Source organism: Onychomys torridus, chromosome 11, assembly GCF_903995425.1.
Source record: "Onychomys torridus chromosome 11, mOncTor1.1, whole genome shotgun sequence".
NCBI lineage: Eukaryota > Metazoa > Chordata > Mammalia > Rodentia > Cricetidae > Onychomys > Onychomys torridus.
This window is the reverse complement of record NC_050453.1, coordinates 1501335-1529205: the sequence shown is the minus strand read 5'-3', so window position 1 is coordinate 1529205 and position 27871 is coordinate 1501335.

The following is a 27871-nucleotide window of genomic DNA, read 5'->3' as shown; positions in this document are numbered from 1 at the left end:
CGGAGCAGTGCATAGCTATAAATATAAGCAGTAGTTACTTCCTTTTTTTTCTCTTTATCTTTCACCAGTCCCTCTGCTCTTTCTCTGGTCTGGTTTCTTTTTCCCTATGGGTATGGCCCTGTCATCTCTCTTATTGGGCTTTATATAGCTCTCTGGAGGCAGACCTCCTCTGTCTCCTGTGCCCTGCAGACTTCAATGAAGCAATAATTTATTCTATGTTTTCTTGACAGTATGACAAACCAAAGAGGAAAAAAACCCAACCCAAAGCTTCAATTCTACCATGTCTATGTAGGGGTGGTTGTCTGTGCTTTGCTCCTACATGTCTATAACTACAAAGAATTGTCATAAAGAACTGCATCATCCAAACTGAAGACTTCCCGTGTGTGTTAAAGAAACCCAGGGACAAAGTTATAATTTCTTTTCTTTTCTTTTCTTTCTTTCTTTTTTTTTAAATGTGACTTCTATATTTATTGCAAAAACTACAATAATCAAAAATGTGTACAGAATTTGTGAAACAATAAAGATAATGGAGAAAAAAGCTAAGAACAAAAGCAGGAAAATAGAGTCAACTTTTTTTAAACATTTATTTTACTTTATTGGTATATGTTCTTGTCAGTCTTTATCAGCGTTGTTGGGCTGTTTCAGTTTTGAGTTCTTTAACACTGTGAACAGGCCATTCTTTGATGCCTATTTCTTTAAAATGTTTTAATGAAAATTTTCTACCCATTGTACAGATGTCTCACAATTAAAAAAACTTAAGTTTTTTGTTTTTGTTTTTTTAGGTTAGCATGGCTTTAGCATGGAGCTTCATACATATATATCATTACGTTTTGTTTTCATGTGTGTTCCTCCTGCTCCTGCCCTCCAGTGTCCCCACTCTTAGCATGGTCCCTTTCTTCCCTGTTAGTCTCCAATTCTGCATTTCCCTCATGGCATCCTCTTTATTTCCCACCACCCAGAAGACCTCCCTTCTCATGATTCCTCCCTCACCTTCTCTTTCTCTCATACTCTCTCTCTCTCTCTCCCCCTCCATTTCCCTACCCCCCAACAGGTACTCTTTCCTCTCCTTCCCTCTCCCTCCCGTCCTCCCTCCCTTTCTCACACACATTCTCTCCACACCCTACACTTTCTTCAAATCTTTCTTTGTCTCCTTTATCCAATGTTTTTTATTTATTTATTTATTATTATTATTATTATTATATTTGTGTTTTAATTTTACACATCAGCTATGGGTTCCCCTGTCCTCCCCCCTCCCACACCCACCCCCATCTTCCACCCCTCCTCTCTCCTCCATTCCCATCTCCTCCAGGGCCAAGACTCTCCTGGGGATTCATTTAAACCTGGTGGATTCAGTACAGGCAGGTCCTGTCCCCTCCTTCCAGGCTGAGCAAAGTGTCCCTGTGTAAGCCCAAGGTTCCAAACAGCCAGCTCATGCACTAAAGACAGGTCCTGGTCCCACAGCCTGGGAGCCTCCCAAACAGTTCAAGCTATTCAATTGTCTCACTTATCCAGAAGGCCTGATCCAGCTGGGGGCTCCACAGCCTTTGGTTCATAATTCATGTGCTTCCATTTGTTTGGCTATTTGTCCCTGGGCTTTTTCCAATCTTGGGCTCAACAATTCACACTCTTACAGTCCCTCCTCTTTCTCGACAATTGGACTCCTGGAGCTCCACCTGGGGCATGGCTGAGGATCTCTGCATCCACTTCCATCAGTTATTGGATGAGAGTTCCAGCACAACTGGTAGGGTGTTTGGCCATCTGATCACCAGAGTAGGTCAGATGAGGCCTGTGAGGTAGAGAAGTTTAGAGTAGGAGGTGGAGTGAGAAAAGCCCCAGGCCTGAAGACCATCATGCTCTTTGGTATGCTAATAGGCACCACAGATAGCCATTTGCCTATTGATTCCTTTGGATATAACAATAGGAGGATAAAGAAGGAGCAGGCCTGCCCTCCTGGAGCAATAGTCTTAATTAGGGATGGAGAGTCTTGTGATGGATTAAAATGGCATTTGAAACCATAGTTAAAGGCAGGCATGGCAAAGATTTGTTGAAGGGATAATGTAGGTAGCAGGATCTGAGGGGTCTTAGAGGGGAAACAGTAGCAGAGAGTCACCTCTCCCTACTGGCCTCCATCATCAAAGCCTTCCTGGATTCTTCACTGAAGAGAACTCTTTCCATTTTTTTCTGTACACTTCTCTGTACCCCAGCTAACATTCTTCACCCACCCACATTTGTCAGAGAAATTGGAATATGAAAAACCGTTCAGCATCATAAGTGAAGACATTTTTGTCTTTGAGGTTCTCTGTGAACTACATCTGCTATTTAGACCATAGGAGAAGTCACAAGCAGTATCAAAAAGCAACCAAGAGGTCAGCATAGAGGCATGAGCACATGTCTCCAGCACCTTCTTGACCAGAGTCTTATTCTTTCTATTCAGGAGATTGTAGCCTTTCAGACACCCTCTGACATCTGTGCCTGACTGTTCTAACCTGTACAGGTCTGGGGCTAGGTCTATGGGGTGAGACAACGGAGGACAGGTTTAAGAATGAGAATCCTGCTGAGAAACAGAAAAAAATAACAAGGTTTGAAGGGAAAATGAGATGATACAACTGGACAACTCACACTAAGTCTGGCCTACCTCCTATCCTGCCCAAGATCAAAACTGGTGAACAGTTCGTGGCTGAGGGTAGCCAGAGAAATCATCATCATTGTTTTATCTTTTATCCTCCAGTCAAATGTCAGACACAAATCATGTGGGACCAAAAGGTTAGGTGGTGGTAAATGTCCTCTGTCTCTAATCAAAGGTGACAGGAGATAAATAGGCTTGATAACCTTGAGGAATTCCATTTCCTGAGCATCTTTCAGGATGTGTTTCATGACGGATGTCCAGAGTCACTTTCCCATCCCCTCTGCTGTCACCTGATAAGGTCAAAACATCTAGTTGCCAGAAGACAATTCTCCATGATGAAACTGCAACCCACCTTTAGCTATGGTATTAAAGCTTAGAAACTTCCCCAAGAGCTTTTTGTTCTCTTCTCTGGGGCTTCTGGACCTGTAATGAGGAACTCTGCAACCAGCCTCCATGTTCCACAGGGCTTCTGGCCAAACAGAATGGGTGTGATCCACCCATACAGGTAAGGATTCAGCTAGGCCTTTGCAGAGAGAAAACAGCAGCAAGCTGGACCTAAAGCCACAGGCTAAGACATGGCTCCATAGTAGAGACCTGTCCTACCAAGTACAAGGCCTTGGTTCAATCCCTAAAGTAGAGGGGGGAAGTGAGGGAAAGGCGGGGGAGATGGGCACAGGGACAAACAAGTAGGGAGGAGAGAAAGAAGGAGGGAGGGAAAGGAGAGGGAGGAGGATTTAACTCTTTGATCCTGCGGCAGGATTTAAGTTCATTGCCTTTTGGACCTACAGTCTTGCTGCATATAGGGTTGATGACATTATTTACATATCAGTGTGTGTATTGTGACATACAAAAGCGTTTCCTGCTTGAGAATACCACCAGATTTACAGCAAATATTAAAGCATAGTTCCTGAATCTGTATCCCACTGTTGGAGGAGCAAGAAGTTTGTGGGATGTGGGGTGCCAGGAGAATAACCAGAGGACTGAGTGGTGACATTGGGAGAGTTGTGCGGAGTCTTTTCATTTTGCTGCCAAGTTTGAATTTTCATGGGGCCTGTTACTCCAAACTTGGTTTTAAAAGGTGCGTGCTATGCATGTAACAGTTGCTCATTAAAGGTTATATGGGAGGCTGAGGGATGGGCGAGTGACAGGCTCACTTCAGGAGCTGGTAGTTATTCTCCCCAAGTGGTGGCTAATCAACCATAGCAGGTTATGTCTACTGACCACGGGGGTGACCCTGTCCAACCATGACAGCAGCAAACTGCCTTGAAGTACGTCAGCCTGGAGCTCATTTCCATCTGAGACTCCTTGCAGTCTGTGCTCTCTGCATTTTTCACAGCTCCGTCCTCTCCTGCTCTGGCCTAAACTCATTGATGCTGGTTCTATGTGGAATCTCTCTGGCTGTGAGATTACTGATGACTGACAGCCCTTCCCTGAGAACACTGGGTCTGGCTGTAGCTTGGCTGTGCATGGATGGCTCCTGATGACAGGATTAAGCGCTGACATTTCTCCAGGGACAGCCCATGTTCAGGATGTGTGTCTGAGATACTGTCAGACATGGCAGCCAAGTGATGGCATGTGGGAGTGACGCCTCATGAGAAGGAAGGGAATCACAGAGACAAAGCACAAGGTCCACCCTCACTGGCTCCTGAGCACCTTGATGCTGAGGCATGGCCTCAACCCTTGTCTGTCTGGCCAAGAAGGTGTTGGTGGGAAGTGAAAGACCCTGTCTTCACCTGCTTTATTTGAATGGTGTTTGTCCTGTAATTAAACATGTTAAACCCTAAAAGCCAGCTGGATGCCTGGTAGACTTACAAAACCTTAGGTCTAGGTCCAGGGATTCAACTTCCTGATACCAGTGCTTGACAGGAAACATGAGAAATACAGAAGTAGGAAGGTAACAGAATGCTTGCAGCTTTTGGAACCATGAATACACACACATAGCTTTGAGTTACCAGTAGAATCAGTGGCTCACTGAATTCATAAGCAGGATAAAAACATAATTTCTTAACACTTGAAAAAGACAGATTCAGAAGAACATTCTAGTCTTAGGTATGTCTTTGCTAAGGCTAAGAAAGATACAGGCCTTGACTTTTTTCTGCTTTGAAGGGATGAGAGAGTCATCCATTTCTCCATGATGACAGTCTTAAATGAGGCTGGACCTGGAGGGAAGGGCTCAGGCTCCTTTGTGGAGCCTGGAAGGTAGGAGTTAGAAGCCAGCTTCTGCTATTGGAACCCTTCTCTGACCACTCCTCTGCACCAGCCTGCTGCTGCCCCAGCCAGCCCTCCAGCATTCTCTCTACCTCACCCTAAGTAACTATCCCTCTTCCACTTGGCAGCTGGGTAATGGGTCCTCAAAAGAAAAGAAGTGAGGCCTTCTAAAGGAAGCCTCTGGTTACTGTAATGAAAGCTAATACAGGAAACAATGGAACTGGTAACTGAGGCAATTTCTCTCTTTAGATGAACATGAGTGGTTTCTGTCCCCTTGTGCTGTCATCTTTCTGTCTGGGCAGAGCTGAGCTAGGCAAGCAGCCTGTCTCCTAACTCAGGGGCCCCCAGCCATGCAGTGCTAGCTGTGGTTATTGATGGTCCTCTCCTTACCTTGGCCACCTTCCTGAACTCTTTAGGCACCACAGGGGTGGTGTTTCTTCCAGAAATCCTAGTGTAAGTACAGACCTGTTGCCAGTGACTCCTGTGGACAGAAAGTCATTAAGAATTGTACTATGGCAGAGATAGCTCACAGTGATGCGTCAGTTTGTAGAATGGGACACAGAGGCCAGAGAGCCAGAATTCATTCCTAAATCAAAGGGATGATCAGGCTCCCAGACCACTGTTGGCTCTGGTCAGTCGGTTGCCACCAGTTCCTCTCCCTGTTCCTACTCCAGGCTCTGTGATAAAACTCCTGCTGTCCCATGTTTAGTTGCTTGGAGATCTTGCAACTCATTTCTTATCTACCTTGTTTTCTATAATCTCTGTGCCTCCCTTGTGTCCTTGTTCCTCCTCCCCCATCTCCTGGCTTCTTGAACATCACTCCATGTTGTTCAGTCTGCTTTAGGAAGATGCACAGAATTGAGAGAATAGAAAATAAATTTGTTCCCTTGCCACCATGGCCTGAGGGAGGCCATTAAGAAGCAGCTCGTCCTGGAGATATTTCTAATGAGCCTGCTATAATTGTGGCTGAAATTTTAATATCAAAGGTTAAAGAATCATGGTTTCTGTTATACTTCCTTTTATTTGCAATTACTGTTGGGAAGAGAACATATTAGGCCCTGCTCAGGGCAGCACTCCTTAACCCAAGCTGCCCTTCACAGTGGTGAGCTATTGAAATGTACTATCATGGATCCCAAGAATGCAAAGAAAAAAAGAAAAGTGAATGTGGTGGACAGAGAAGAGCCCAGGAGATGCTAAATAATGTTTAGATGAGGTGGGTAGACTGCAGTACCTAGGTAGAAGAGCTTTCCAGCTTGAGAATTCTAGTCACAAAGTTTGGATTCAAGAACAATAGAAATGGATGAGATATTTGTGGTAGGAAGCTGGGTAAAATCTGAGGACTCTCTCTCTCTAAAGGCCCAGACAATGGCTTTGAGAGCAGAAAGACCAGGGGAGCAGGATTATAGGATTGGGGCTCAGCAGGGCTGGTTAGGACTTTCAAATTACTTCTTTGACTTGGCTATGTGATTCTCCTCTTTGGTCCTATGTTAAACTACAAAAATGAAATGATTATCATTGAGGTCCTGACTCTGACTGTTAAAGCTGTGCTTTCCCATCTTGCAAGATGACCTTAAGCAGTCTGTCCAGTTTCTTTTGTCTTCACCATGAAGTATGGTGATCTCTTCTTCTCTCACCTGACTCTCTTCCTAAAGGCCAACCTTTTGAATCTTTGGGTCCAGCAGATCTAAGCATCATTTTGAACCCTCACTTTATTGAAGGAGCAAAGCCCTAGGGACCTCAACCCTGGGTAGCACCCTTGCTTTGCCCCTTCCCTCTCTTGCTCTGACTCAACCCCCAAGCCTAGCTAGCAGTTGGGCTCACTTCACAGTAAATGATCGCAAACCAGGAGCCTCCTGCTGCTCATAATGGTAACACTTCCTGTAATTTGCATGATAAAATCCAACTGATTTCAGATAGCATTTGTCAGGACCGATAGGTGACACTATAGCTGGCTCCTCGAGGGGAATAAATTACCACCTCAAATTCCAGGCCAGAGCAGTCATGGATTTGGATTGGCTGACATTCAGCCCTAAACAAAAGCACAAAGTCTTGTCTAATGGAGCAGAGAAAAAGGATATCTAGGAAATATTAACAAGTCTCGCATGGTAATTTATGCAAATACACGCCATAACTCAGCTGAAGAGGTTCGGTCTGCACCTAGAGTAGGGAACAGATACCTCATTACATCTCAGAGGAGTGGGCTTCCATACAAATTAGCATTGGAGAGACCCAGGGTGGTAATTAGTCCTCAGACCACCTGCACCAGAGTCACCACGGGGTGCCCATGCAGTGCAGGTTTCCTGGCTCAGATAGAGAGCCCTTAAATCAGAAGTCCTTGGAACAGGGCCTCAGAGTCTGAATTTTAATGTAGATTTATTTTTTTCCCCTGGTTAGTTTTTAATCTAGGCTGGGTTAGTCTTTCTGAGCCTGCACCCATCACAATCCAGGCTGCCTGCGACTAGAGCTGTGTGTAGTGGCCACTGTCCTCATTGTACAAACTAGAGAAATCATTTGCCTCTGTCAACCCCAAGGTGATCTCCTCATTTATAAGGCAAGGAGTAGACTGAATTGCTTCTTAGGTGTTTCAGGCCAGGATTCTTTCTGAAGTGTGAGCCAGTTCTACAGGCCACACAAACCATACTTGCAGGTGGATAGATGGAAAGCTGTCCCAGATAGACAACACATTCACAGCTCTCTGGAATTCTGCTGCCTTTTGGGAACAAGCACCTCACTTCCATGTCTGTGTACGCACACCAGCTCTTCTGGTTTGGAAGTTATGCTTTCCTATTGCCCCTACTAAGGTGTGTGTCTAGACCCAATTCCCTTTTCTTACCACTGGCTTAGGGGTTCCAAATCAAAAGCCTTTCTGCCTTAAATTAATTTGTTTCTCATTAGAAGACCACCCATATTTCCTACTTAATGGTGTCTCATCTATTAGTTTGTATAGTTTATACAATATAGCCAACACTGACAAAGGTACCTACCATATCATAGATTCTCAATAAATAGTCACTGAATGGAAGAGGTTTGGACAATTCCCTCTTAGAATAGACAATGGAGTGGGGGAATAGAGAATGGCAGCAATATGTCATAGTAACTCAACACATAAAACTCATAGCTATTTATTCAAACTAACCTTAAGATATTTTCTTGATTTCACCTTTGTTTCTTACTGTAATGGTTTGTATTGATCATCCAATTGAAAGGATCTAGAATTCACTAGGAAACAAACCTTGGGGCATGTCTGTGAGACGTCTTTTAGGTTAAGTTCATTGAGTTGGGAAGATCATTCTAAATAGGGGTTGCATCATTGTGTGTGCTGGGGTTCATGGAAGAATGAAAGGTAAAAAATTAACTGAGCTCCTATACTCATCTCTCTCTGCTTCCTGATTGTGGACACAGTGTGACCTCAATCTCCTGCCACTATGCCAAAATAAATCCTTTCTTCCTTAAGTTGCTTTGGTAAGGTATTTTGTTAAACAACTGGGAAAATAACCAGTATACTTATTATCAGTGGGGAGTGAGCGATATATATATTTTACTCCAGGGAACAGGTGTGGAAAGGTTACAAAGCTTATACAACTAGTTATGTCAAGGAGTTTCACATGGGGTCCACACCAGGTTTGTCTTAGAATATACTCCCATGATATTTCTAAGCCTATATTTCTTATGGAAAACTCCAGTGAAAAAATAACCAAGTATTTCATCTAGGTAGTATTTCCCCACCAGTACTTCATTGTTTTTATCCATCTGAAAATGTTTTTTCACTTTCTTAAATTGTTAAAAACAAGACTGAAACTTGTTTTTATTGGATCTCATCAGAGCACCTGCTCTGCTGTTGGATGGGGACTGGAGCTCAAGAGAACCACCTGCTCTGCTGTTGGATGGGGACTGGGATTCAGGAGAACCACCTGCTCTGTTATTGGATGAGGACTGGGATTCAGGAGAACCACCTGCTCTGCTGTTGGATGAGGACTGGGATTCAGGAGAACCACCTGCTCTGCTGTTGGATGGGGACTGGGGCTCAGGAGAACCACCTGCTCTGCTATTGGATGGGGACTGGGGCTCAGGAGAACCATCAGCTCTGCTGTTGGGTGGGGACTGGGGTTCAAGAGAACTACCTGCTCTACTGTTGGGTGGGGACTGTAGTGTAGCTTGAATCCTATTGGTCTTAATAATAAAAACCTGAAGCCAGATATTGGGGTAAATGCTGAAAGGTTAGAGAACAAGCAAGCCACACCCACCTCATACCTCTTCAACTCCTCAGCCTGAAAGGGGTGAGCTCCTGTCTCTGCCCCCTTTATCACTTCCTATCTCTATCCAGCCATATCACTTCCTATTTCCTCCTCCCAAGTGCTTGGATTAAAGGTATGTGCCACCACTGCCTGGCCTCTATGGTTAACTACTAGCTGGCTCTGCCCTCTAATCTCCAGGCAAGCTTTATTTGTTAGAGCACAAACAAAACATCACCACACTATAGCTCAGGAGAATCACCTGCTCTGTTGTTTCGTGGGGACTGAGGATTTCCTAAGGATTATTTTCTCTAGACTTGACACTGTTTTCCTTTATTTTCCCACAGCTTTTCATAATCTCCTTTTAGCTGTGCTTCTTAGATATTGTTTCACACATATTCTTGAGGTGTGTCTTCCTTCACATCTCATAAATTTCCAGATTACTCATGCCTCAGGAATGGTGGAAGATAACAAAGAAAATGAAAGATATTCTGGGCAGAGGAATCTACTTGGGCAAATCTCCCATGTGGCTTTCACAATGCTGGTGATTTAACAGAGAAATTGAAGCATCCTCAGGCATTTCACCATCCCGGATTCCCCTTTCCTTTCTTTCTTCCTTCTTTATGTTCACACACAAGATTCCCCAACACAGCCTTATCCAGAGCAAAGCACTCTGGCCATCCCAGGCATGACACTAGGTGCTGACTTACAGGGTGACTTCTCATCAGGAGGGTTATGTACACAGTGGGCCCTCAGTATTGAAGTTTACACTCTGATGTTTCCTGCTTCTCAGAAAACCTCAGCCAATCAGACCACATGAGCAAAAATTGCACTTGGGCAGAAATGTCCCTGGGAAGATGACTGTGTGAGTGCAGATGGAGCAGAGGAAGAAGTGGGGAGCAGAGGAGGGATCATTGCATAGGCAAAGTACAAAGATCAGAAGATGCCAAGGCCACCTCACTATATTGAGAGATGTGTAGAGAAATGTCTTTGTGTTCCCAGCCCCTGAAAATCACATGCAGCCCATTTCCTGAAATCTTGCCTCCTCCACAAGGCATCATAAATGCCAGCAGATCTTCAACTTGCAGCCCCACTCATGATTGCTTGCAGCCCCACTCATGATTGCTTGCAGGCCCACTCATGATTGCTTTCAGGGAAAGGGTGCATCCTCTGCAGGAGGCATTACTGGATGGAGTGGAATGACCTCTCTAGCTTTTTCTCCATCCAATGCAGACCATGGCTTATGGCATTCTTCTTTTCCTATGAATTCCCTTCCCCTCTTGTCCCCCATCAAGGCCGCATGCCATCTCTTTTCTGTTCTTTAGGTCGTATTCCTCAGGCTGAGGAAAGTTCACTTCATCACTTTCTTCCTCAAATCTTTTCTGTGGCTGTTCTCTTTGCTCCCAACAGGCCCTCTGCAGGGCTGGTCTTTGTTCTTCTCACAAAGGGAGTTGTCAGGATTGAAGGCTCTTTTCAGGAAGGCAGTGAGGAGGCTCTTGTTTTTCTAAGGCACAATCAGATGCATTCTTTGTGCTACTAGCCTCTTTCAGGCCTGTGACACATAAATGTATGCAAGGTATCACATATTCATAGGCTTTGGATAGTAGCGTGTGGTGGGGGGTGGGGGATGGGACAATTCACCACAGGATGAAAATGAGGCAGAAACAAAGGGGAAAAAAGAAGTGAGAGGAGTCTGAACTAAGGAGACCATTGGTAATGGTGCTAGTGGCCCCAGGAGTTCTCTCTTATCCTTGGCTTAGTCCTTTTAATGTCAGAATCTTCCAAAGTCTTTTTGACTCAGGGGTGTGAGTGTGGGTGGCTGGGCAGTGCAATCCAGCGTGACATAAGAATGACATCTGCCAGATGCCTTGTTGAGCTTCCTGGGGGACTGATTGAGTTTTCTCAGCACAGAAATAAGCAGTGCCTAGTGGCTGTGACAGAGTTGCCAGCCCCAGGAGCCACAGGCACCACCTGCTCTCTCCCCTGGGCACTCTCACCAGGTTCCAAGTGAGGCACCTAAGGGCAGTGACTCAGCCTTCACTTCTCATTTGTCACTTCTATTTCATCTCTGTCCTCATTAAAGTGGTCTCGTGACAGAATAGTGAGGTGGTGTCCCTGCTGCAGACTGGATGCCTAGTTCACACATCGCCATCGGGACCCCTTTGGCTTTGCCTGCTTCTTCATAGCCTTGCAGCTTCTTAGAACTCTTTGAGGAGCCAATTTTGATTGACTGGAGCTGTGCGAAGGGACTGGCATACATCCATGTGCACTTACTGGCCTGCTCCAGTAAGGTCAACTAACACCAGCCACTGCTCTTCTTCCCCACAGGAGCAGCAGCAGGTGTGTGTGGAGAGTAGCTGGCTCTGTTAGGCAAGGACAGTCCAGCCTTGTATTTCTGGGGTGAGGCTTCCGGGTCAAGCAATCAATGAGCTGAGAAGGAGACACAGCTTGAGTCCCAGAGTGCAGAAATTTAGGAAATGTTGGTTTAGTAACAGCACCAAATTGCAATGCCTGGCACATTCTCCCCCCATTGGATTTAGCTCATGATTCTGAAAGAAGAGCCATTTCTTTAATGTGCAAAGCTGCAGGGGCACCGGCCAGCCATTAAAGCTAGGCATGGCATTCACTGTGTGACTTGGGGCTACTCTCATAATCCTACTAAAAGATAATTTGTCTAGATTCAGTGATAACATCCAGTAATTTACTGCTGAAGATCCAGATCCATTATTTAAGATATTAATTCCTGTTAAAAAGCAAAGACCCCAGAGCAAGGATAAAGCATTGAACATGGTGAGTTAATGTGATCAGAATAATCAATGAAAGCCAATGTTGATCATAATATCATCACCATCACCAATGACCACTACCACTGAGCAGTTAAAATGTACTGAGGTGTTGTTTCCACACAATGGTTGGAACCCTTTATCTTCCCCTTTCAGTGTAATTCCTGGAGGTCAGCACTCCTAATTTGCTTTTGGTAGACCTAGAAACTGAAGCTTAGTATTTAAGTGAAGTTGGCTGAGGCTACCAGCTAGCAGGTGCAGGCTCCAGAATTCTAATCTAGCTGTCTCTTCTAAATGCCCCAGCATCTGTGATACTAGCTACCATGTTGCTGGAGTACAGCAAACAGATGGGTCTCCATTTCCACCCTGTGGCTCTATGGTTCCCGTCTGGCTTCTCCGTAGAGGATTCCACTTATGAAAGCAAAATACAAGTACAAATAGAATGGGGTGGGGGTGGGAGGGCCAAGCTGCAGAACTGAGGTGGATGCAGGGTACAGGCAGCATCATTCTCTCTCCCTGGTCCTTACATGTAATATGTTTGAAATGAGGGGTCTGACAAAATGATCCACAAGGTCCCTTCAAGCCATAACTGCTATGCTGGAGAATTCTGCTCATAAGTCATGACCTGCCTGCTAAAAGTCTCTTTTGCTGACAGGACATATGGAGGAGTAACTTCAGAGGATCAGGAATGTTCCCACGTGCAAAACTTAAGAAGGTACCACTTGTGGGATAGCTCAAGCACAGGCCTTACTTTCATCATCCTGACATGAACACCTCTTCATTTGCGTCCTGAGCAAACTGGTGTCTCACTAGCCTTTTGCTAGTGTTGGCCTTATTGCAAAGACTAGTTTAGAAGAGTAGCAAACAGTGAATTTTTAAATCCTAATTTCCTTTTTCTTGAGACAATGGTTGATTACAAGAAAGAGAAAAGACCACAGAGGCCTCTGGCCTTGGACTGGGCATGAAGGGGGCCTAAGGTATTTTTGAGGGCATGCATAGCAGATCTGGTTAGATCTGTTTAGTTCCTCTCATGCCGTGGCTTGGTCCTGATCTGAATGTATCTATACTTTTTCCCTCTGTAAGAGGTGAAGGTCTCATTTCCAGTTGGTGGGGAAAAAACATCTGTGTTTGTGTAAGACCATCTCCTGAGTAGATTACATCTTCCTTTGCTGTGACCAAAGGAAAAGAAGCAACTTAAAGGAGGAAGCAAGCTAAGTAACAGCATTGCTTCCTCCTTTTGATTCAGGCCAGGACACCAGCACATGGAATGGTGCCACCCACACTAAGCTTGTATCTTCCCACCTCAATTAACCTAATCTACAAACACTCTCATGGAGACATGCCCTGAGGTTTGTCTCCCAGATGATTCTAGACCTTATAAAGTTGACAATCAATATTAGCCATTACATGTGGCCTCACAGACCTGATTCTCTGGAGCCTCTTTATGGTCTTTTAGTCCCTCCTGCCCCTCTGAAGTTGCTGCCACATATTGCCCTGTTAACAAAAGAGACTCTTAGCAGGCTGGTCATGATTTGTGAACAAAGTTGTCCTTCAGAATAGGAGTTACATTTTGTCAGACCTCCTCTTTTAAAGACATTACATGTAAGACCCAGGGAAGAAAAGGGGGCTATGTGCCACAGCCCCCTCAGTTCTACAGCTCTGGGTTTACATGACTTTCTGCACCAACTGCATGTCCCGCCATCAAGGCTGGAGTGTGAGCTCCAGGGCTGGACTTGGCTCTGAACAGCATAGTCTTTCTCCTTCTAAAGAAGACAGCTTGAAGAAAGTACAGGCACAGCCTCCCCTCTTTGCCCTTCAGTGACCTTCATGAAAGCTTTGTATCTCACACCCCTTTGTGTTGGGCTGGGAGTGGAATAAGTGAAGTGTGTGTGTGTGTGTGTCTGTGTGTGTGTGTGTGTGTGTCTGTGTCTGTGTGGTTTGTGTATATGTATTTGAATATATGTGTAGCTGAAGTTTTCTCTCCAGGTCTCACCAAGCCCTGGCAGTCCAACAGCCCACTTATAAAATAAACACACAGACACTTGTATTATTTAAACTGTTTGGCCTAATGGCTCAGGCTTCTTGCTTGCTGTTCTTATATCTTAAATTAACCCATTTCTATTAGTCTATAAGTTGCCATATAGCTTGTGGCTTACTGGTACCTTACATCTTGCTTGTCATGTCAGGGGCTGGCAGCGTCTCTCTGCCTCAGCCTTCCACCTCCCATAATTCTTCTCCTCCTTGTCCCACATACCATATCCTTCCTGCCTGGCTACTGGCCAATCAGAGTTTTATTTCTCAATCAATCATCCACAGCAGTATATGTATGTTCATGAGTGTGTACATGTGTGAGTATGCATATATGCATGAGTGAGTATATACATGAGTGTATATGTGTGAGTATGTGAGTATATATATATATGTGTGGTTGTGTTATGTGTGAGATATATGCATATGTATGTGTGAGTGTGTGAGAAATTACTTGGTACTAGCATGTAACAGAGCAGTCTCTCTTTCTGTTAAAGTAAATTGCAGCATTCCCCATGCCGAGGACCTAACACAATCCTTGCCACTCTCCATGCTTGATGTGTGAGCATCCTCTGTCTACATTCCCAGCACTAGAGCCCTAGAGAGAAATCTGGGCTGATCTTTACTGTATGGATCCTCCAGCACAGCACATAATGACACTTAAAGGAGCCATTGCCCTCAGTGCCTCCCTCCACCCAACCACTCTCCCTAATAATGACATTGTCCTGTGGCCTCTTTGGTTCTCTTTTCTTTCCAATCACAAAATGGCTCCTTTCGAGAGTCTGATTACTTGATAATAACTAAGAAAATGTGGTCAGATGGGAGCTCCCATTCTGAAGGGTCTTCTGACCTACCAAGAAACAAGGCTGTGGATTTAGTATCTAGGATGCTGCCCCTGATGAAGTCTTGTCTTTTGGGAAAGTGACACAGTCATCATGAACTTCAGGTAGTTCTGACATAAATGCTTGCCTAAGACCATTGTCCCTCCTCAGATAACTTCTGAACACAGTGACTGAATAATCCAAACAGAAGTGATTTGGAGGCCTATGGGGTAGCAAGTAAACTGTGTAATTGGTTTTTGTTTGTTGTGGTCCTGAATTGTCTTAGGAAGTAGGGATATGTCTGTATGGCTTCCATTCATCACTTATCCAGACATCTGTGTATTAGGGTGCATTTATTTGGCCTTGGTAATACAAAACTAATTTTATCAACATCATTTCAACTTTGCAAAATACCCAAAAGGTTACTTATTACCCCCCCCCCACTTTTGTTATTGAAAATGACTGGCACAGGACCGCAGCTAATAAGAAGCAGACTTGGGACTGTTGCTGTCAGTCTGTGCTTGCTTGGTATTGTCAAACTTGCCTTCAGATATTCCTTCAACACGTGCTGATTCTTGTTCCTCAGTGTGTGGTACACAGTCAGGCAGCATAGCCATGGGAAAACAGAATTTCAGCCTTAGCTCAGACTTGCTAAATTAGAACCTGCCTTTCAATAAGACTCCTGGGCAATGTTAGGAAGATGGTTCAGTTGGTATCTTACAAGTACAATGTCCTGAGTCTAGAATCCAAAAAGCCAGGGGTTATGGCATGTGCTTATAATCCAAGCAGGAGGATGGGAATGACAGGTTTGTTAGCCTAGCCTAGTCATCAAGCCCCAGACCTGCAAGAGTCTATCTCAAAAACACCAAATATATATATATTATTATATATATATTTATATATATATATTATATATATATTATATATATATTTATATATATTAATATATATATATATATTAACCTGTACCACATGAAAACACACACAAGATTTTTTGGGTAATTCTGCAAACTCTGAGGTGGGAGATCCAGTCTTATGTGAGAAAGGCACAGGGTAAAGGGCACATAAGACTTTAAACTTTCATGTAGTCATATTTCAAAGTAAAAGCAAATGAGTTAGAATTATTTTAACTTTAGCAATCTATTTTAACTCCAAGTATAGCACAGATTTCATATTGATGAGGAATATTATATTCTCATTGAGTCTTGGCATCTGATGTGTTTGACACTTATACCTCTCAGTTCAGAGCCGACACATTTCACTGACTGTGTGACACTGACACTGTATGGGTAGGCCCGCTTCAGAGCAGGGTTCTCACATGTTATCATGGATTAGAGCCAACTACAGGGCTGGTCAAAACACACTCTGTGTCTTCCTACAGTTGCCATTCAGTAGATCTGGGTCTGTTGGCCATTGATTCCACTTCTGAGAAAGTTCACTACCTAGGTGCCCATGCAGCTGACACTAGACAGCACTGGTAGCCACTGCTCCAGAATTGTGTCTGACTTACCCTAACAGGCACAAGGTTCTGCAATTAGGAGAGAAACAAAGAAGAATGGAGCATATGGGGAAAGAGAGATGTAAAAGTAGGCTTTTTTCTGTCTTGTCCTATCCCATGGCTGCTTGCAAATAATCACTCAGAGGCTTAATATTAATTATAAACCATTTCCCTATTAATCAGGCTTATTACTAACTAGCTCTTACAACTTAAATTAACCCATTTCTATTCATCTATATTTTGCCATGTGGCCATGGCATGTGTCTACTGGCATCTTGCTCATTGGGCAGCTGGATGATGTCTGTGCCTGACTCTGCCGTTCTTCTCCCTGTATCTCTGCTTGGATTTCCTGCCTGGCTCTTACCCTGCCTTGACATAGACCAAAGTAACTTTCTTTATTAACCAATGGGAGCAACACATAATCACAGAGTAGAGAAAGACATCCCACATCACAGCCAGAACAAGAATCTCGACTCCTCACTTCTCAGACACATGGGAACATTCTTTGGAAGCCAGATATAATTGTCCACTGGAAGATAAACTAACTATCCTGGCAGAAATGAGTATTTGTTGAGACATTTGTCCCTGTGACTATTAGACTATAAAGACAATGACCACAAGGAATCAGAATTTCCCCGGGAGTTTCATGATGGGAAAGGAAAAGGCTGGGGCCTTTTGCTTATCTCATACAGTTCTGGTAATTTGTCAGATCACCTTGTAAGAGAAACTGGAGTAAGGGCGGTGTGTTAATGATGAGCAGGACCAAACTTTGACCCAAACTGCTTAGTTATATATACCTCTTGCCTTCTATTTAAGCCTAAACCTTGTAGTAGGATCCTGAAGATAGACTTAGGGGTTCACTGGCACTCTGTATTTGTTCCTCTTCCCAATGTGGCCACATTGAATAAATCTTCTTTTTCTGCTTTTTTTTTTTAAACTATTGTTTGTCTGTTTAGTTGGACTATTGCATGGCTGTTTGTTAGGGTTGCAGGGCCCAGGCTCTGACTCTAAAGAACTCTCATAACAAAATCAGCAGACCAATTTGATCTTGTGTTTACTTGACTTTGAAAACAAATCAAAATCAAAACTGTGCCCAGTTGACTTGGTGTCCCACCCCATGCCCCAAGCTAGATTCAGTCTTCCATTCTCAATAAGAAAAGGGTGAAATTAATAGTAGAATGCAGATAAGGGTGATTTATTCAAGAGGAACAAAGAGATCCAGCAAACTCCCCCAAGACTATCAGTGTCCTGAAATAACAGTAAAGCTTAAACAGAGGGCCAAGGATATATACTACTAAGCAGTCCTGGTCAGGATGTGGCCTGGCCCACCATTGGTCCATCATTGGCTAGGCTTCAGTCTAATCCTGTAAGGAGGGCTGATGATAAGGGTCTAGGATTTAAATAGATTCCCTGACAGGCTGGCAGAGAGGAAAGAGGTTGGTGAACCTCTGAGATGTCTGGTTTCTTCTTTACCCTCCTGACTTGGGACAAGGGCTTGGTGATCTTTTTTTTTCTGACTAGTAGTGCCCCTGCTTGTGGGTGGTCCAGCAAGTTCAAGGCCAGACTAGGATGTGCTTACCCCAAAACTTGTGGACCTGTCAGCCTCCCTGTCTTTTTCAAACTGACTTATCACAAATTGGGGGAGAAACACCCCCTTTAAGACCCTTTAAACTCCCAGCCCTCAAGGAGAGATGGGGTCTTTGGCTTCCTGAATGCCCTCTGCAATTGTGGAATATCTTTCTCTCTTTGTGCCTTGGTGTATGTGTGTGCTTTTTATTCCTAATAGAAGCCTTTCTTACAGGCCGATTCTGTTTTTTGTGCCTGAGATTTCCTGCTGTTATCTGTTACCATCAAGATTTTCCCTGTTTTTTAATTCTTTAACTGGCAGAGAAAATGAACCTGATCAAGGCTCTAGCCAGTAACAAATTGTTTGAACTGTGTAAAATCTCTTTTTAGGTAGAAGCACTGCCATCCCTCCCCCCTCCCCCAGGTTAGGTAGGCTTTTTCTTCTCCCAGAATGAGATTCCTGAGGAAATTCTATTTATTTGGGGTTTAGTGGTTTGATATGTTGAAGCCCAAGTGTCTATTTAGAGTACCTTCATTTCTGTCAGTCCAATTACATGTCTAGACTCACTGACTGCTGCACTGGAGGTTTTCTGCAGTGTCCAGGGCATATGTGACACTTTTGATGCCTTCTCTTGCTGCATTCATTATCTTTTTTGAAAATTCCCTTGACTCTTTTCTCCCTGTTCATCATGTTCAATCAAATGTCCTCTATTCTGTGGAGGAGCCCCCAACCAGGCCTGTCTGCTCCTCAACTTTCCTCATCCTCAGTTCATCCTGTACACTGCCACCAGGAAGACCCTTTGTGAAGACAAGCCCATTCATATTTCTCCTTAGATTTAAATAATGAAAAGCTTCCCTTTACATTCAGAATAAAGCCCAACCTATTGTCCTGACCTTTGAGGCTCTCCATGCCAACCCTGCTCACCCTGCTTCAGGACATTTGCCATTGTCTCCCGGGTCTCTCTCTCTCTCTCTCTCTCTCTCTCTCTCTCTCTCTCTCTCTCTCTCTCTCTCTTCTTTCTCTCTCTCTCTCCCCTCTCTTTCTTTCATACACACACACACACACACACACACACACTGGATGAGCTGTTATCTGACCCTTGAGCTGCATTCACTTTCCCCCCACTTAGAGCCTCCTGTTGGACCTGACAGTACAGGAAGAAGTCACTACAGAACCCAACAGAGAGCAGTATGCACACCCTGGGACTCCTCATAGTACCTGGATCCTTCATACCACTTACCAAGTTTTGTTGCAATGTAGTTATTAGTGTGTTTACTCCTTCAGGAGGAGCACAGGAAGAAAGGGGACAAGAATTTGATCTGTTTCACACTCCCTCCCTCTCAGCCCAGAGCCTGGCACAGAGGTAACCATTTCCTGTCTATGACCTAACTGGACAATTCTGCCATGTTAATTACGAGGATACAACAACATTAAAGACTCTTTCTTGAATGTGTTTACATTTGCTCAGGGTCATTGGGTAATCACAGCTGAGAAAAGGAACTCAGTAGTGTTGATATGAACATACTAGAATGTTCAGGAAGGAACTAAGAAGACAGAAAAGGGGACTGCACCAGGTTGGCTACACCAAGATGGCCAATGTCTAGAGGAAAATATGTCAGTTGATCACAGGCAAACTCACCAGAAGATCCAAGATGATGGCACAGAGGACAATTTTCATTTTCTTTATTTGTGAAAGCTCCTCTGCCATTTTAAATTAAACTGAATCCCATATGGTTGCTTGCTGTAGAATTTTATTTTTAGGCTTCAGCTATCAGCTCTGGGATGTATCCTGTTTCTTTTTATAGCCAGACCACAGCTATTGATTCCCAGGGTCGCTGCATCTTCTTTGTTTAGGTGCAGACAGTCCAGGCAGCAGAAATTGCTCCCTCCCAGGGAGCTGCCTGGAAATACCAGGGGCAGCTCAGGGCGGCCTCCCTTCTGCTGCTGCTGCTCCATGCCTGCTGCAGGGGACCGGCTGGGGGTTTCATTGCCAGAGAAACTGATATATCAGCTGGAATCCCGCAGAGGAGCCCCCACCAACTCAGACATTTACATGTGGGCAGACCAGAGATGCAAACCCATTCTTCATCCTGCTGGGCACTTCCCCGCTGCCACAGTGGTATCTTTTGTTGTGCCTGAGCTAAAGGGAGTCCTGGAGCCCCAGCTATTGTGAGCCTCCAATCTGCTATGTATAAGAGGAGTGGGGGGTGGGAGGCACACATGCTCATCTGCCTTTTCTCCTCTTCTTTTTATTATCATTAATAATGAAATATTGAGACCGGGCTGCTAATGAGCCTAAACTCCCTCCTGTTAGTTTATTTTTTTTTGCCTTCATACTGTCACTTCAGAGTAAATTACTTTTCTCTGCATCTTGTTCAAGGGATATCACACCAGCATGACCCTCCCCCTCCCATCCTTGTTCTAATTTCAGGGTTATTCAGTTTCTCTCACTGCAGTTTACTAAGCAAGGGAGGTCGTCCATCTATCATACTTAAACCCGCGCAACATGTCTTCTCCTGCAATTGAGACATCATTCTTGTTGCACCAAGTTGCCTCGGGTTTTAAGCACTTATGCAATACACATAGTTGTAACCTATAAAAGAGTAAATACATAATATATACCGATATCTCTGTGTTATGAGTTTAATGGAAAAATATTTAAAGACCAGGAGCACAGGGAGACCTATTCTGGGGTGTGTGTGTGTGCTAAATAAACAGCCGCCTGTACCATGCAGCCACATCTGCTGGGCTCTCCATCCTGCTCATGACATGCTAAGCACTTCCTTGTCAATTGGGAGATGAAACGACCAACATTAAGTAGAGATTTTGTGCCAGGACGACAGCGAGCATCTCCAACAGCCTTTTGTCTTCTGTTCAGAGATGCTAAACTGGCCTTCATCACTCAGCCATTTCTTCTAGTTTCTTCCGGGTGCCCACCAATACAGAGCACCTAGTGCAGTTTCCTTCCTTCCCTGGTTCTTCCCTCACCTGCCTCAGGCTGCATCCCAGCTTTGCTCTTTACAGTGTGGTCCTAGACAAAGATAACACCCCTCCCTATCTGTGTGTTGGCAATGATGGTGTTTACTTAGTAGTGTTTTGTGGATGGAAGGAGTTAATGCATGTGGATTGCTTACTAGCCTTTTAAACTTTTCCCTACTAATTTCTGCCTAAGAAATTGTTTGCTATCCCAGATAGGTATCTAAAATAAGTAAATAAATCAAACATCTACTGATAATAAACCATAAGAAAAGTATTTTAAACCAATTCTTTGGTATGCATATAATTTTACCATTTATTAAAGATGAAAGCATATTTGCATACTAATGAGATGTATGTGTTTGTATACTTTTACATAAAGAATTAAATCTTGCCAGAATATTCAGTAATACAGGATGTTGAGTATAATTCAACATTTTACAGAGTTGATCACTATTTTAATTTTATAATCATCAATGCTGAGTGTTGCTTTGCATAAATACATAGTACATAATGACAGAAGTTTGCTTAGGGACACTTCTGAAGTTGCTAGAAATTCTGTTCTAATCCCAAACCAAAATTAATTTAGAGATTTTTTTTTTTTTAATGCAAGTCAAGTCAGCAACTCAAACAGAAATTTTTAAAATCAAACATTGTAACATAATTCAATCCAAAGACGTACTAATTTGCTACTTGAATGCTGATGAATAATGTCAGGAGAATATTAAAAATCTTTGTTTTGTAATTGAATCATTATATTCCTGCAAAAGCAGAGCAGTGGCCCTCTAAAACAGTCTCTAATCTGAGTTTAGGAGTTCCAGGAGGCTTTTGTTGTTGTTACCTGACAGTGTGCATAGTGCAAAGTGCACACTGCATGTTCAGAAACGTGACATGCAAAGTTGTTAACTCAGCATGGTCGAACACTGCCACAAATTCCTCAGACTTATTACACAATTGATTTTAGGTTTGATAGACAATCACATGCTTACACGGTTGGGCTTGCCCGGGGGACCGCCTAACTATTTCCGGTGTAGAATAGCCATCTCCGGGTCAGACATCCGGAGGGACCGGGACTCTGGCCTTACATGGTTGCGTAAAGTGCACGCAGCCATGTAATCTACGCGCATGCGTGGGGTACACACAGGAGTCCCTGTACGCATGCGCGGCCCAACCTTTAAAAGGCCAGGCCAGCGCCATTTTACATGAGCCCCCTTCTTTTCTCATCCACGTGTGTTTCACCCAGGCCTGTCACCTCTATCCACTTTAATAAAACTCTTTCATGGTCTTGTTGTGTTCGGGACGTGTTTCTAGCGCCAAATAACTAACAAGGTTAATTTTACTCATTGTGTACTCAGAAACTTTTTGCTGTGACCCTCAAATTCAGTAACCCCAGGTGGGGTTGCAAGCCATAGTTTAGGAATTTGGGTTTACCACAGTGCTTTACACTTGGGAAATGCTCAATAGATTTTTATTCTTTGGCTTATTATTATTATTTTATTATTTTTTATTATTATTTGTCTCTTCTTCTTTATCAGTACAAATTCTGACTTGGAGAGTAAATGTTCCTCAATCACTCCTTGTCCATCCTATACAAAACCGCACATATTTTATGTTGTGGTTGATGAAATTGTCAGAAACTGAATAGGATGAAGTAAATCAGAAATCCCAAGCCAGTCTTTATTTAAAATTTTAGAATTTTGTTTATTGTTAATTTTCTTGCCTTAAACTTTAAAATTCTGCATTATGAAACTGTTTATTTTAATTATGGAGCTTTTGTCAAACTCTGTCTCTGTGCCTGGGATGAGCGAGTGCTAGGCCTTAGCTTCCTTAATGGACTCCAGTTCCCACTTGAGAGAAGCGCGTCTTTCAGTTTCCCCAGTCTCTCCTCTTCTGTTGTGTGTGCTCTTGTAACAGTAGACACATGTCCTTTAAATTATTTCTTTGGTGATTGTGTGTATGTGTGTTTGTATGTAAGTGCAGAGCCAGAAGAAGGTGTCAGATTCCTTGGAGATGGAACTGTAGCCAGTTATAAACTATCCAATGTTAGAACCAATCTTGGGTCCTCGTCAGGAGCAATTTGTGCTCTTAACAGCTAAACCATTCCTTTAGCATACCCTGTCAGTATGCACTTAATGGGTAAAAGGACCACCTTCTTTGTACTGCCATTGGAGGGCAAAGGAAGGAAGAGTTAATTTAGCCCACAAAGGAAGAAATCACTGGACTGAGCATTAAGTAAAAGCTGGCAGAAAAACACATTTGAGATCTCTGGGATCCAGATGTCAGCCTTTCAAATATCCCCAGCTGATCCATGAAATCTCATCTTCCTTCCCTTGATAAGACAGGACTGACTAGGGACCAGCGTAGGAGGTGGAAGTTCTTATGAACATGACTGTCTGAGTACAAGATGTCCTAGTGAAAAGGTTAGGCAGCAGAACTCAAATGGCATAGCTTTTCTATTCTCATTTCCATACATGCTAGTAGGGGGTCTTTTCCCATGTCCTGTGATCAAGTAAAGGCTATACAGTATTTATTCCATACAGTACTTTTGGTTTGAGGATAAAGAATAGCTATTAGTCACAGTACAAGATATGGTAATATTCCATTTGTACTGAAATGTGATTTTATTTGTATGTTAATAAATAAAGTTGCCTGGGGGTCAGAGCTAATAGCAATCCATAGCAGAAGCTGGGTGGTGGTGGTGCTTAACTTTAATCACATGACAGGCAGATCTCTGTGTGTTCAAGGATACAGCCAGCATGGAGACACATGCCTTTAGTCTCAATACCAACCATAGAAGACCTGGAGGTCTGTATAGACAGCAGTGACAAAGGGGTCATGTGGTTGTGTTTACAACCAATGAGAAGGCAGAATAGAAAGTCAATAAAAAGACAGACACACAGGAAGTAGGCCTCTCTCTGAGGGGAAGGACGACGGTGGCAGGAAGGGGAAGAAAGGGTTTTAAGTCTCAGCTCTTAGCTACTGCTCTGACCTCTTGGGGTTTTAACTCTGCATTTGGCTCTGTGTTTCTTATTTTATAAGACTGTTAAATCTACAACAAAATGACTCTGGACTCCCAGAACAGGATCATGCAACACAGTTCTGTGTCCATCTTCCATGAACATTGAAGATACTGTTAGAAAAATATGCAATTATGTCTAAGCTTCGTGTTTCTAGAGGAGTCCTAGCACTTTTTCATAATTTCCTAGATTAATCTACTTTCTATTAAAGCTAAGAGTCTTTTAGTCCCACATAACTCCTTTAGCTAACCCTATCCTACTGGCCAAAGCCAGCCAGTGTTCAGGCTCAGTTCCACATAAGTCACTAAGCAAACCTAAGATTCATTAACCTGATACAAACTTTTTTCTTTTTCTTCAAATTTATTCTGACTTGAAGCAAAGTGTCAGTAGCACTTTTGTTCCAATTTGTTCTTCCAATGTTTGCAAATATGTCTGAAGAATATATTAAAATGTCACAACTTGAAGTGTCAAGCCACTTACCTCTGTAAACATGTTTAAAGATCTAGCCTGGTGCCAGAATCTTATTGGAATGTGGTCTTCAAACTTCAGCAGACAACAGAGAGATCCACCAGGAAGAATTATTGTTCCAAAATGGTTCGGATCCACACTCTGATTTAATGGGTTTGGAACGGTATCAGAACATTGGCATTTCTAGCATGTGCCCATGTGGGATGGTTAGTTTCGGTTGTCAACTTGACTGATTGGGAGATATCTAGGAATATGGTGTGGAGAAGAGTTCAAAAACCTTTGGAATTGGTTTGTAGGAGGAGTTTGGGAGAGTTTGGAGGACAGCTCAGAGAAAGCAGCTTAGAATGCTGTAAGTAGAACTCAATGTTTGATGGTATTGAGGGTTCAGAAGAGCAGGATGCTGGTAGGAAATTGACAGTCATGGTTGTGCTTGTGAAGTCTCAGATAGAAATAAGAACTCAGTTGGGGTTCTAACTATGCCACCCATGTCACAATCCTGGCAAAGAACTAAGATATGTTTATTCATGCCCTGAGACTTTGTAGTAGGCTTGATTTAAAGGTGCTGGATAGCTTCTTGGTGGAAGAAATTTCACGGCAGCCCAACATTCAAGAAGCAGACCGGATGCTTCCATCTGCCTTGAGCTAGATTTACAATGAGAATCAGGAACAAAAAAACCAGATAGAAGTATTTTTTAAATGTATAGCTTGGACAGAACAGAAGTGTGTGTAAATTTCTAGTTTAAAAAAGGCATAGTTGTTAAAAATAGTTTTATCATTGAAGAAAAGTTGAGTAGACTCCCTGCTGGAACAAAAGGGAAGACGTCTTGAGGAGACTATCATGACACCACCCTTACTGCAGTACAGTTTCACAGGTATGAAAACTTGCACTCATTTCAAGGGCTTTCATTAGAGCAGAGAACTATAGACCCTGCTTGTACAGGGATACCTAGAAAATAATTTTCTTTGGATTCATTCCTACATGTTCAGCTATAGAGACACAAAGGCTGCTTCAGACATGGCTCAAGTGGCCTGAATACAATTTACATTGGTGCAGGCATTGGTACTATGCACATGGTGCTAATTCTGCTAACATGCAGGATATAGGAGTTAGGGGATCGTGGAGGCTTCCTCCAAGGTTTCAGTGGAAAGCACAGGAAGCTGGGCAGTATACAAAAATGTTCTAAGCTAATTTTTGTGACTGTGCTAAAAAGTCTTGACCAAAAGCACTTAAGAGAGAGGGGGTTTATTTAATCTCAATGTTCTAGATTCTAGTCCATCATGTGGGGAATTCAAAGCAAGAAGAACTAGAAATAACTGGATACAATATATCTAAAGTCAAGAACAGAGATAAATGAACTTGTGCATACTTATTTGCTTGTGCTCAGCTTGTTACACAGTTAAGGACACCTGCCTAGAGAATGATGCCACCCACAGTGGGCTGAGTCTTCTAACATCAATTAATTTATTAAGACAGTCTGCCACAGACATGCTCACAGGCTGACACAATGTAGATAATCCCTCACTAACTTTCTTCCAGGAGATCCTAGGTTCTAGTTGACAACTGATGTTAACACAGTGTCCTGAAGAGATGGCTCAACAATTAAGAGAGCATTCTGCTCTTGAAGAAGACCTGGGTTCATTTCCCAACAACCACATTGGATGATGCATAACCCCCTAAACTCCAGTTCATAGAGATGTGACACCCTTGTCTGTGCTCCAAGTGCACTTCACTTAGATACACACACATTCTCTCTCTCTCTCTCTCTCTCTCTCTCTCTCTCTCTCTCTCTCTCTCTCTCTCACACACACACACACACACACACACACACACACACCCCTATTTAAAAGTAAGAAAATCTTAAAACCCTATTTCAGCAGGATTGGATGTTGCCCAAAGGCAGACTTTGAGAAGATGATTTTTAAAGTCAAGCAGAGGCCCCAGGAAGTTAGAGATGCCAGGCTTATGGAATGCCTTCTAGGGAAGTCTAAGGGCAGCCAGAAAAGCAAACTCAAGAGTGTGTCCCTATGGGATTAAGCCAACAAGGTCATGGGGGTAGGACTTCCTAAGCTTTTGAAGCTCACACTATACTACCTTGTGTCCTAGATGATAGACAGGAAGCTACAGGGTTTAATTCTTACACTACTGGGTTTACTCTTGCTTCTATCTGGTTTTGCTTCCCCTGCCTCTTTTCCTACCTTCTAGAAAGAGGATGTTAATAACATGTCTTTGTGTCTTGAAAGTGCGAGGCACTGAGATGGGCTCATAGCTGATTTTGCCTTGAGTTTCAAAGGAGATTTGGGGCCTTGGGTTTTCAGGAATGCTGGAACAGTGAAGACTCTAGAGAATCTTTAAGGTGAACTAAATTCATTCTTCATTGTGATATGGAATTGTGCCTTGGGATCTAGGAGAAGAATGCCACGCTTTGGGTCAAAAATTTCTACCAAAGGCAATGCAAGCAAGCATTTTAACTCATGGGCTAATTCATGAGGAACAGATTACTTACACTAGAACGGTTACTGTGTATCCTATGAATTACTGGTCAATGGTGTAGTTGTGTACAGCATTCAGAAGGTGGAACCTAGTGGAAGGACTTTCAGTCACTGTTGGGGTGAGGTATTATGTACTGAGAGGGACAAGTTGTCTTCTTTCTTTCTCTTTTCCTGGATAACATGAAGTGAATAGGCTTCCTCTGCCACATGCCACTCTATAAAGTATTTTTCTTCCTTCCTTCCTTCCTTCCTTCCTTCCTTCCTTCCTTCCTTCCTTCCTTCTTTCCTTCCTTCCTTTCTTTCTTTCTTTCTCTCTCTTTTTCTTTTCTTTCTTTCTTTTTTTTCCAGACAGGGTTTCTCTGTGTAGATTTGCGCCTTTTCTGGAACTTGCTTTGGAGACCAGGCTGGCCTTGAACTCCCAGAGATCCACCTGCCTCTGTCTCCCAAGTGCTGGGATTAAAGGCGTGTGCCACCACCGCTCGGCGTAATATTGTACTTTCAAGAGACCACGGGATAATTTTTCTGAAAAGAAGAGCCGAAGTAAACTTTTCCTACTTTTAACTTGGTTATTTGGGTGTTTTATTATAGCAGTAGAAATCTTGTGACCAGCACATTAGGTGATATGCAGGCTGCTTATGTGGAGACTATGATCTGAAGACTATTGATGTAGATTCTGAGTACATCAGTGTTGTCACTGACATTTGGACAATCCCATAAAGTCAATGTAAAGAGACAATGTCTTTCTAGTTTTCCCACTACAGTGAGCTGTTCTGTTATTCTCATGAAGTCCTTTCTGGTGTCTTATCCTGTGCCATCCTCCGTCTTCTCTTTTCCATCCAGCTGATGAGTGGGGAAAATGGGGAGGGGCAGGCATGTCTAACACTTAATGTCTTGTCCCACAGGAAGCATGCGTTGCCAACAGGGAAGATCCTGTTGTGTTGATGGTGCCTAGGAGGATGCAGAAATGTGTTCGGGTGACTTCATAGCTCCTTCTGTGACATACCTAAAGGATCTTTGGATTTTTTTGTTTGTGAAGTTTGGATATTTTGTTTGTGAAGTTATTAGTTGATGGTCTCCATTTTTCTGCTTTGCATCAACACTGAATACATCCAATCATTGTTTCTGTGGCCTGTGTTCATTTCCTAAATAATTGCTAC